The sequence below is a fragment of the Aythya ferina genome (assembly GCF_964211825.1).
Source record: "Aythya ferina genome assembly, chromosome: 2".
Taxonomy (NCBI): Eukaryota; Metazoa; Chordata; class Aves; order Anseriformes; family Anatidae; genus Aythya; species Aythya ferina.
Window position 1 is genome coordinate 131,964,933 of NC_140297.1, and position 10,753 is coordinate 131,975,685.

At 32.9% G+C, this 10,753-nt stretch overlaps 1 long non-coding RNA gene across 1 annotated transcript; it reads left to right on the forward strand.

Annotated features, from left to right (window-relative positions):
• The first annotated feature begins 3,256 nt into the window (after nt 1-3,256).
• Nucleotides 3,257-8,874, forward strand: LOC311432019. The gene is made up of 2 exons (XR_014689781.1): nt 3,257-3,631; nt 8,686-8,874. It is a non-coding gene; the product is annotated as an uncharacterized lncRNA (long non-coding RNA).
• Nucleotides 8,875-10,753: the final 1,879 nt, after the last annotated feature.

The window sequence follows — 10,753 nt, forward strand, 5'->3', positions numbered from 1 at the left end:
TTACTACTCTGTTCATATAGCTAGATTGTGCAGTTACTATCTGCAATAATTTAATATTATTATATAAGGAAAGACCAAGTCAGCCAAAAACATTGGTGTCAGCAGGTGTTATAACACTGAGTTATAACATCATTAGTCTGACAAGTCTGCTGATAGATTAGCATAATATAGGATCATACTGATCTAGCTTCACATATTAATCAAAACACATCCCCAGACAGGATAAAATGGCTCAAGAGGCACAATGAAATGCATCTGAAATGGCATGAAATAAAGGAAAAAAAATCAGTAAATATGTATGTACGTGACAGAAAAAAAAAAAAAAGAAAAAAAGTATGTGCAAACAAATATCTGGCTCCTTTGTTAATGGTTCCTTCATCTTTCAATAGCAATAGAAACAATTGCTATTTCTGTGGTTATTTCTGGCAATTAGATAGATAAGTACTAAACTAAATGCCTTTGAAAATATAAATTAAAGAAGGCAGATTGATGTTTCCTGGATACTTTTTTATCTGGCACAGAGACTAGGCTACTATCTCAATGCCAATCTTCTTCCAAATATTAGGTACTTAGCAATGTGAAAGCCAGGCATGGGTGATACAGTGAAAATACACCATAACATTCATGCTAATCTAAACTGTATCTGGAACAAAAGAGTCTGCTCTTTCACAGGTGCTTTTGCCTGTCCTGATTTCACTAATTTCTGTGCTAGCATTGTTAGACTTCAGAAAGGATATGCCTTGTGTTCAGGTAAGCTTGCTTAAATTTATTGAGAAAGTATATCCCTTTTCTTGAGAAAGTGAAAGTTTTCAGGCACAAGGTGAAGTGTTTTTAGGTACAAAGTTAAGCTTTTTTAGTGGATGAACTATTAAATAGAGGATTTAGACTCAATAAAATAATTTATTCTTAGCTCTATCACTTTTCTACTCTATTACTTTTTTACGTGTACATCGCTTCTTCTAGATATCTGTTTCTATACTACTAAGCTAAAAATACGAATGTGTTAGCCATTCATGTTGCAGTCAAATAAATGCAGATATGGCTATAGTTATAACCCTTGCTGCTGACAAACCTACACATCAATAAAATTAGGTTCTTGTATATATCCATAACGCAATGTTTTCAGTACAGAGGCATTCAACACCATTTTGTTGTATGTTAAATACATGTCAGTTGCCATAAATTCTATAAGTGGATACTCCATTATTATACTTTTAATGTGTCTCTGAAACCTTCTACTATTTGCCAGGCAAAGTTGAGATGTTCCTCCGAACAGCAAATGTGCTGCTCCAAATAGACATCCACACAAATCTTCAGATCTTCAAAACTCCAGGAGTTTTGAGGTAGACAAATACTCCAAGGGTAAAGTTCAAAAACGGAGGGAAAGATTACATTGTTTAAAGAACTGAGGAACAGAATTGAATGCTGTCTTTTGAGAGATTTATATTTTTGAAAGAATGAGGAAAGACAAACAAACCAGCAGCTACTTTGTAAAACAGAATAGCAGTCCTTCCCTTTCTGGTGCTTTGAAAGAGAATTATCTGTGTTTATCCGTTCAGAGTTTAACAGTACTTGATCAGTTTAGGCTTTAAATTTATTGATAAGTGAATGATATCCAATATGCAATAAATAAACAAACAAACAAACAAATAAATAAATAAATAATGGGCTAATGGTGTTGTTGACTTCTTGCTCAATTTTCATGAAAATCAGGGTCTTGTAGAAGAAGTGTGTTAATATCAAAAGGACAAAACATTAAAATAATACACTTAGTGCACCTCATGAGAACACAAACAACTTTTGATCCAGTTTCCTCTGGAAATTCAGAATTACTATCCAAAATATAAATAAATAACAAATTATTGTTAATTAATTGTTAATATAAATATAAAACATTGTTACATGCATTTTATATGCACATTAGAAAAACACATTTTAATACCATAAAATGTACCCTCCCTGGAAAACTGTCTAAACAGCAGCTAGGAAAACATAGTATAGAGAGAGTACATTAAAGAAGCAAAACAATGCAGCAGACTTCTTACCAAATTCGATATTTTTGCAGTGTATTATATTCACTTTTACCAAGCATATGTCCAATGACCTCTCCATTTTTAAGATCAAATTAAGCTGGATCCCAGTTTTAAAATAAATTTGAACATTTCTGTTCTGCTTAATGAGCCCTGTTTTGTATAAACCAGGGAAAAATTGCAGGAGATGGAGCTCTTCCAGGTTCAGATGTGTTCTCTGTTTGCACCCTGGTAAATTTTAGAACAAGAGCTAATCAAATGTCATCTCCCTGATTCTACAGCAGTGTCTGTGGAGCAGAGTCATGGAAAGCTCCAGTCATGTGTCCAGTCACTGAGTACCTCTGACATAGACATAGATGTATCAAGACTTCAGGACGTGTAAATGCTACCTATAAATCTGCTAAATATAGCATGGATCTCCCATTGCAAAGTTCTAGGAGAATTGTCAAATAATCAGATTCTCTCAGCTTAAGATAGAAATATAGTTTGATTGTCATTCTCATTGCTGATCCAAAAAGGAGTTACTTTTTTCTTAATGAAATTATATGTGAAAAATGCAGAAAGCTAAGGAATCTTTAAACTTCTACAGGTAGCATTAAATTTATTATTAATCTTGTATCACAGAAAATGAGCCTGGAAGATGTTTACACATTTACAACATTTAGTTGATCTGTTTGTCTCAAAGCATTAACAACTGTTCTATCGTTTGCTGATCAACTGTCAAATATAATCAAATAATTCCTGACATATAAAAGACCTGTTCTCAAAAATGAGTGAGACTCTGTTGTTTCCTTATGTGATATATTTCAATACTTGAGTATCATTAAATGGTTGTTTCTAATATCAAAGATAAATGTACACCACTGCAATTATTTAATTACTCTTTACACTATCTCCTCATATACAATAAACTAGCTTACTATCTTCCTCTTTGTAGCAACTTTTTACATATCTGAAGGTTGTTAACAAATGCCCTTTCAGTCTTCTCTCCTCTAGAGTATAGGAACCCAATTGTTTCAGTATCTTTAGTAAGTCATATTTTATAGAACCTCCAATGAGTCATACTTTAAGAAATAATATCTTGAGGACATGTGTTAGAGCGCGCTGCAGGAAGTACGGCTGAAAGCACGACAGACACCAGCAGAGTCAGATCATGTTTCTCCATTTTATTGCCCCAATAGCCTAACTTTTATAGTGAACTTAAGGGTTCACTATAAAAGGGCGGACAGTGTTTCACAAAAGATTATTGGTCAAAAGCACTCAGACAAACAACTACAAGAAAACAACCCCACCTGCAAGAAAACAACCCCCCTTGTGATTAGCAGTCAAGAAAACAACCCCCTTGTGATTAGCAGTCACGTAGATCTTGTCCTTGAAGCCAGCTGCTGGTAACAATATTTTTCTGCATTCCTCAATTGGGCGATGTGGGAATCATTGTTGTGGGAGCTTCTCATAGTTACTCCGGTAGCTTGGTTTGCTCAGCTACAGCAGGCCGTGAGATTTGCTGAGGCCTACTCCTGTTTGCTTAGAACAAGCTCAGATCGAACAACTGTTCCACGGACTCATGTCCACACCCTTTGTGCCAATTCCCAACAGACATGGTAAGCTTATTTTTTTAATTAGAAATTCAGAATACAGCAGGATTAGTTCAGTCATCCACTCAAAGACAATTACCTGATATTAGATGTACATTTTCTAGTGTTTGCAGACATAAGCAGGAGTAATTCTCTATAGACTGCATCTAAGAATTTTTCTCCTTTTTACATGAAGCAACCAGTTAAACAATGGTAATCATAATTCCAAAACATATTCTCATCTGGTATTAATTTTATCCTAAACAAAATTATTGTCATAGCACCAGAAAAAAATGAGTATGAAAGGTTACAGTTAAAAGAGCTTCCTTCCTTCCTTCCTTCCTTCCTTCCTTCCTTCCTTCCTTCCTTCCTTCCTTCCTTCCTTCCTTCCTTCCTTCCTTCCTTCCTTCCTTCCTTCCTTCCTTCCTTCCTTCCTTCCTTCCTTCCTTCCTTCCTTCCTTCCTTCCTTCCTTCCTTCCTTCCTTCCTTCCTTCCTTCCTTCCTTCCTTCCTTCTTCCTTCCTTCCTTCCTTCCTTCCTTCCTTCCTTCCTTCTTTTTTTTTTTTTTTTTGAAAGAGGATGAGAATTTATTTTGCAAGATATACATGCTGCATATTACTGTTTTATTCCAGCTCATGCACCCAACCATACAGCTTGATTTTTGTTGGTTATGCTCCCTGCACCAACAGTTTGCTGGAAAGGGCAGACATAAACTAATGAAAACACTGTCCTTGTTTCTGCTGTCTCAAGTATCAGCCCACACAGCTCCCAAGATGAGACCTTTGCAGCTTATATATGTTAGAATAAAATTTGATTTAATAACTATATATTAAATTGTATTATAAATGCATATAATAGCTGTTATGTTATATCTATACATATAAACGAAATAACTATTAAATGCATTAATTAAACATGTTAAATATGTTAATTAATATATTATATATTACTAGTGTATTGAATGATTATTTATTATGATTAATATATCTTATTATTATACATCTTATTATTATGATTAACATATCTTGCATTGATATCTATATAATGATATTTCTATTATTATATATAATTGCTGTTATACCTATATGTATAGATAGATACTGGAGAGGTCTCATCTTGGGAACTTTGCGGGCTTACAAAAGGTGAAGCTTTGGAGCAGCTTCACACTGTCCCAGTATGGACAGCAGCAGCTGATAGGGCTGTCGTTAACATCCTCAGCCTAGACAAGCAACTGAACCTGTAGGAGATTCTGCATAGATATCAGCTGCTGACCCATCTTCTCCCTGGTACTTGTGACAGCAGAAACAAGGACAGTGCATTCATTAGTTTTATGTCTGCCCCAGCCAGAAAACTGTTAGTAGGGAGAACTACATAGAGTGTCTGACTGCTTGCACATACCAAGGTCAAGCATAAGCTTGGAATGCTTTTTTTTTTTTTTTCTTTTTTTCTTTTTTTCTCCTTCTCTCTCTCTCTCTCCATTTGTTTCACACGGAGAGCAGAATGTGTGATATGCTACCTGAAATGCCAGCTCTGACCATTTCCCTCCTGGGATGGAAAAGCAGAAGAATAGTAGCTAGAGCATTACATTAATTAATCCCAGTTCCTGTAAGGGTAAGCAGTTGTGGTCATGCAGATTCTTGTAGCTACTCAAGGCATGAGGCAAAATGGTTGAGATCCTCTCATTTTTCCATTTATTTCCTTTCATTGCTTCACAAGAAGAAGGCAGAGAATAACAAGGCATCCTTATATCTCTTCTTTTTTGCTTCATTTTCTGCCTCATTTTTTGGTGTCTCAACTTTATGAGTAGATGGAGAGTATATATTTATGTTTGAGGTTTGAGTGTCCAGTATGTAGTCAAAAAGAAGCAAAGCCATAGCTAAATAACACAAGAACAAACAACAAAGAGTAACAAAACTAAATCTTTTACAAAGCCTGTTATCAATCCCCCAAAGCTTATTATTATAACTTTACCAGCTTGAAAAAGCAAAGGATAATTGTTTACTTGACTAAACTGTGATATTTTTACACTAGCTTTAGTGATCTTGCTGCAGGCTGACATGCAACATAAAACAAATGAAGTTTGTGTAATAAGTCAATCATCATTGAATCAGTACTATGATGTATATCTTCTCTGCACAGGACTTCCATACTTCCATGCCCTATAATGAAAAAAAAAAAAAAAAAAGTAATTTTAAGGTAATTTTCTAGCTTCAGTTCAAATCTGGAGTACTACAGAAGTGTAATTAGGTGTTTGAAGCCACGAGCTAAGTCAGGGGCCAAAATACAGAGGCAATAATTTAGGTAGAAGAGTCTACATATTCAGAAACCCAATTTTTTAGCAGACACCAGGTATCCTTGAGGAATTAGATATTTGAGGGTAGAGCTATAGTTGCAGTGGATTATGTGAAAAGAATTAGGATTTGTCTCAGACTAGTTTAGAATAAATTGCCTTTGGTCATGGCGTATTCTCTTATGTAGCCCTACTTTGAGCTTTAAGCATGTCATTTAATTAGTTTTAACATACATTGATTTTTTTTTAATTATTTATATATATTTTTTAGTGCATTTGAAATATACACCATTTTCTGAATCCTCATATCACAAACATATTAAACTTAGGATAAAATAACCGCACAACATATGCTGGCCATATAATGGCCTTACCATGAGAAGACTTTATGAGAAAAGTTAATATTTTTTAATATTTTCATCATTTGAAAATGATGAAAATACTTCCATCATTTCTGTAAATATATAAAAATCTTCATGCTTTTTCTTTTCCCATAACCTGTTATGTTTTGAAGAACATCAGTTGCTTTGCAAAAACAACAACAACAACAACAACAAACAAACAAACAAAAACAGAAGCAAAAAACAGTTTTGTTTCTTGTAAATTTTCTTTGAACATTTTGCTGGCAAAAGAAATTTGACCACAGAAGCTTCATCTTTGTTCTTAAAAGTATTTTGTTTCTCTCTAAAAGGCAGAAAAACTGTGTTCTATTAGTAGCTTCAGAAAAAAGTAGTGACTGAAAAGCCTTGTATTAGACAGAGTGGAGAGAAAATTTTGATCTTCCAACTTTATGTTGAAAATGTCAGACAATTGATATTATGTCAGGAAGCAGAAAACATTGGCCATTGCAATTATCAAGTTGATTATTTTATTTTATTTTATTTTATTTTATTTTATTTTATTTTATTTTATTTTATTTTATTTTATTTTATTTTATTTTATTTTATTTTATTTTATTTTATTTTATTTTATTTTTTGTAGAGACAGCTTCCTTAATTCCTTCTTATTTACTGAGTTTTCAACTTTAGTTTGAAAGTATACATTTTCATTCTGTTCACATGTCATACAGAACAAATGGTGAAAGACTGGAAAAATATATAAAATAAATACAAAATGTAACAGTGAATAGAAGCATCTACCTGATGTTTTGATTCATGTAATCATTCTGTTCTCTATAGCATTTCCAAGAGCTGCTGGGAAACCTTTGACTCCACCCTTAGTTGCCAAAAGATGAGGGATATGCTGTCAAAAACAAAGAGAGAACCTTCAAGATTATGTGGCCAAAATGTTCAATAATGGAAAACAAAATGTTTTCTATAATTTTATTAAAGCACCTGACGAACTGTTATATTTATGTGTAAACTGTATTCACTGACAATAAAATGAAATCATGTGTTCTACCATTCAGAAATAACAAGGCTTTTAACACATCACTTTTCATGTTAGATAAAAGATGCCTATGGATTAAAAATCCATAATGGGATTACATTATAATCCACAGGTAAGAGCAGGATTCATGTCAAAGGATTCCAACTATAGTTTTATTAAGCTTTCCTCTTACTTTTGGAGATTAACTAGCAGGACAATATCTGACATACTTGATATAGCAACAGAAAGGATTTCTGTGGTTTCCACTTTGTATATCTGTCAGTAACACTAATAGAAGAGCTATTGCTGAGCAGTTTTGAAAGGTTTACTCTCTGAGGTTTATGAGTTTGTTTAGAATGTACTGAGGAATGTGCATTGTAAGAGCACATTTTTAATCTTCCTGGTTTAAATACATTTAGGACTCACAAGCAATTCAGGAAACTTAATGGCCTTTGTATAAAGAGGAATTGGATATGGTTAATATGAAAAGTAGTGTTATAGATAAGCCTGACATTAAAAAAAAAAAAAACAAAACAAAAAAAAAAAAAACACAAACAACCACATACTAGATGAGTATCCTGCAACTTTTGTCTTGCTAGCTTGAAATGGGAAATTCTGCATTTTTCTCTTCCATCAAGCAAGCAAAAAAACATACATGAACCAAATGGCTGTACATGTTAAATTGAAGTAACCAAAATGCTGAGTTTCATCAAGATGGAATAAGTTTACCTCATAGCTTGAAAGTACATGAACTGTTAACACTCATAGCTTGACGATACATAAACTGTTAAAAGCTCATTTAAATCAGTAATGATATGATATGATCTTTAGCATGTACTCTTCATTTCATATAAATGATATGAAAACAAAATGAGCTCCTAATCTGAGAGATCCTCTTATATATATATTAATAATATTTATATATATTAATATATATTATATCTATATATTTGTAAAGTCTTGATTCTGCTCTTATACAAAGAAGTGAATTGTAGCACTGTTGATTCTGTTGTTCACAGCATGAATGAAAGTCACTTCAAAAACAAGTTGTAGTTTTCATACTGCTTCTTGCTTTTTCTTATATTACTAAAATAGACAGTATAGAAACATATCTATAACTCTGATTACATTTTAAATGGCTGTTTTATACTAATTCTTCCTCCTGGAAGGTAAGAATACCTATATGAAAACCCAAATAGAACCCAAGGTATTGCTGGAGAAAGCCTATCTCAGAGATCCATGCTGTCAATACAATGTTATCCCAAAATTCTTTTTTTTTTTTTTTTTTTTTTTTTTCAGTTAGACACTCTGAAAACTTAGGGATGAAACTTCATAAGTCTTAATTATATCTAGTTTTGAATTCTCAGTGAATATATATGTAAAATAAACTAATGTTAAAACATTTGTTCAATTCTTTTGGACAGGTCCATGGCATGTTTGGAATTTAAAAGTGCCTAAGAAGTACGCAAGTATCAAACCAAACACTGTGCTAAAGGAGCTAAGACATCTCAACAGAAATGACTATACATTTTGTGATTTTGGATAAACTGTCCAAGGCTTGCATCCCTAAATATGAAAAAAAATAATAATAAATAATAGTAATCTTATACAAACTACAGTATTGGCAGTCTTTGATTTACTTTATGCTAGGCTAGGTTTTGAGTAACACAGTTTTGTTTTGTTTTGTTTTGTTTTTTAATATATTTTAAAATAAATCTATTTACTGTCTTGTTCGTGCTTCATATTAAGCATTTGAGTCATCTTATTGACATTGGGGGATTGAAGCTAAGCATGTGCTTAGCTTTAGCATGTGATCTGTTTGACTAAAGCTTTTACTTTGAGATTCTAATTCATAATTACTTTTAAAAATAATAACTCACAGTTTCTTTTTTTTTTTTTCTTTTTTCCTAGTAACAACTTAGCATTCCAAAGACTAGAGTTTGATTTGTACTATGCAAGATCAACACACAGATGTTTAAGTGATTCACACAGCTCTCGATACCTGTTTCATGGAGTATTTTACTACTCAGTAGCTCTGGAATTTAAATGCTTACCCTGAAAAAATGCTGGGAACATCCATAATTAACTTGAATATGAACAGAAAAACAGTTACTTTTTGAATGCTGAAATTTTCTTAGTCATCACATATCTATTGTCTCTTCTATCCAAGTATCTAATAAAATAATCTTCTAGCTGTAGTTAGCCTCTGCAATCTTCTTGCATCTTCCCCTTTCACATGTTTTTACTGCAGAGGAAGGGAGCTATTTGACAGCTTTCCTGTTTTTTGTTCAAGATAAAATAGGTGGTATACAAGTTGTCATACCTTTCTTCTCAGTCACAGTTCTGTTCTCAAAAGATCGCCACAATGGACAAGAAAACAATTTGCTTTCCAGATTCGTTCATCTATTGTCAATGATACTGAGACTGCATAAAAATGGAGGCCTCCTGGTATTTCTGTACTAAGAAATGAAGGAGATTATAATCATTTCCAAAAAGTATCTAATGAAGTTTTACTCAAGCATGTATCAGAAAAGGGTCAATTTGGATCTGGAACCTAGCATAAAATGATATTGTTTTTCTAAGTCACATCCTTTGAAATATGCTTAAATGAAGAACACAATGTTATTTAACTACCCTAGAGCTACTGTGTACCTTCCATGTTAGCTCATATAAAATGTTGTAAACCAATCATTAAGGTTTGTTTTGTGTGTGTTCTTTCATATGTCCATCTCATCAAGGCTCACCCAGTGATCTGTGAGGCAAGCAATTCTGCCTGTCAGCTTTTCTTACACATCCAGGAAAAATGAGCACAAAAGAAACTGACTTCAAGCGATATTCACTTCTGATTTGTTACTTTTCATCCCAGACTTGGGCTATGCCCCATTACTTCCTACACACTGTTTCAGTGCTTGAATCTGTCAGAAAAAAAAAATAGTGAGAAGGAGAAAAATGTTGGTAGAGCACTGCAGACAGAGAACACTTTACATTTATTTTAATTCTTTGCCGAAAGAACTGTTAGTTTCCAAAGTCTTTGGAGAAGTTTATAAACATCAATTAGGATAAAAGACATTTGTGTAAAATAAATAAATAAATAAATAAAATTGTAGATATCTAAACCTTAGAAAGCTCAGTAATTTCTAAGGAATTTTAACATCAATTTATTTAAAAGTTTCAGATTGAAATGCTGATCCAAACAGCTAGGAGAATAATATTTAATTATCACTGTCTCATGCTTATGGTGTTGTAATAAGATGTACCATACAGATTTTGATAGACAAAACAAACAAACAAACAAACAAAACTCTAAAAAGACTCTAATTAACGCAGTATCTTATTAGGATAGTTAATTAGGAAATTAGGGTAATTAGGATAGTTAATTAGGATAGTTAATTAGGAAAGTTATCCTTATTAGGATAACTTTCTTCAGACTATTTCTGCCTGCAATATAATTTCTAATAGTTCAGTCCTTTTCAGGACCCCATAAAGGATGAG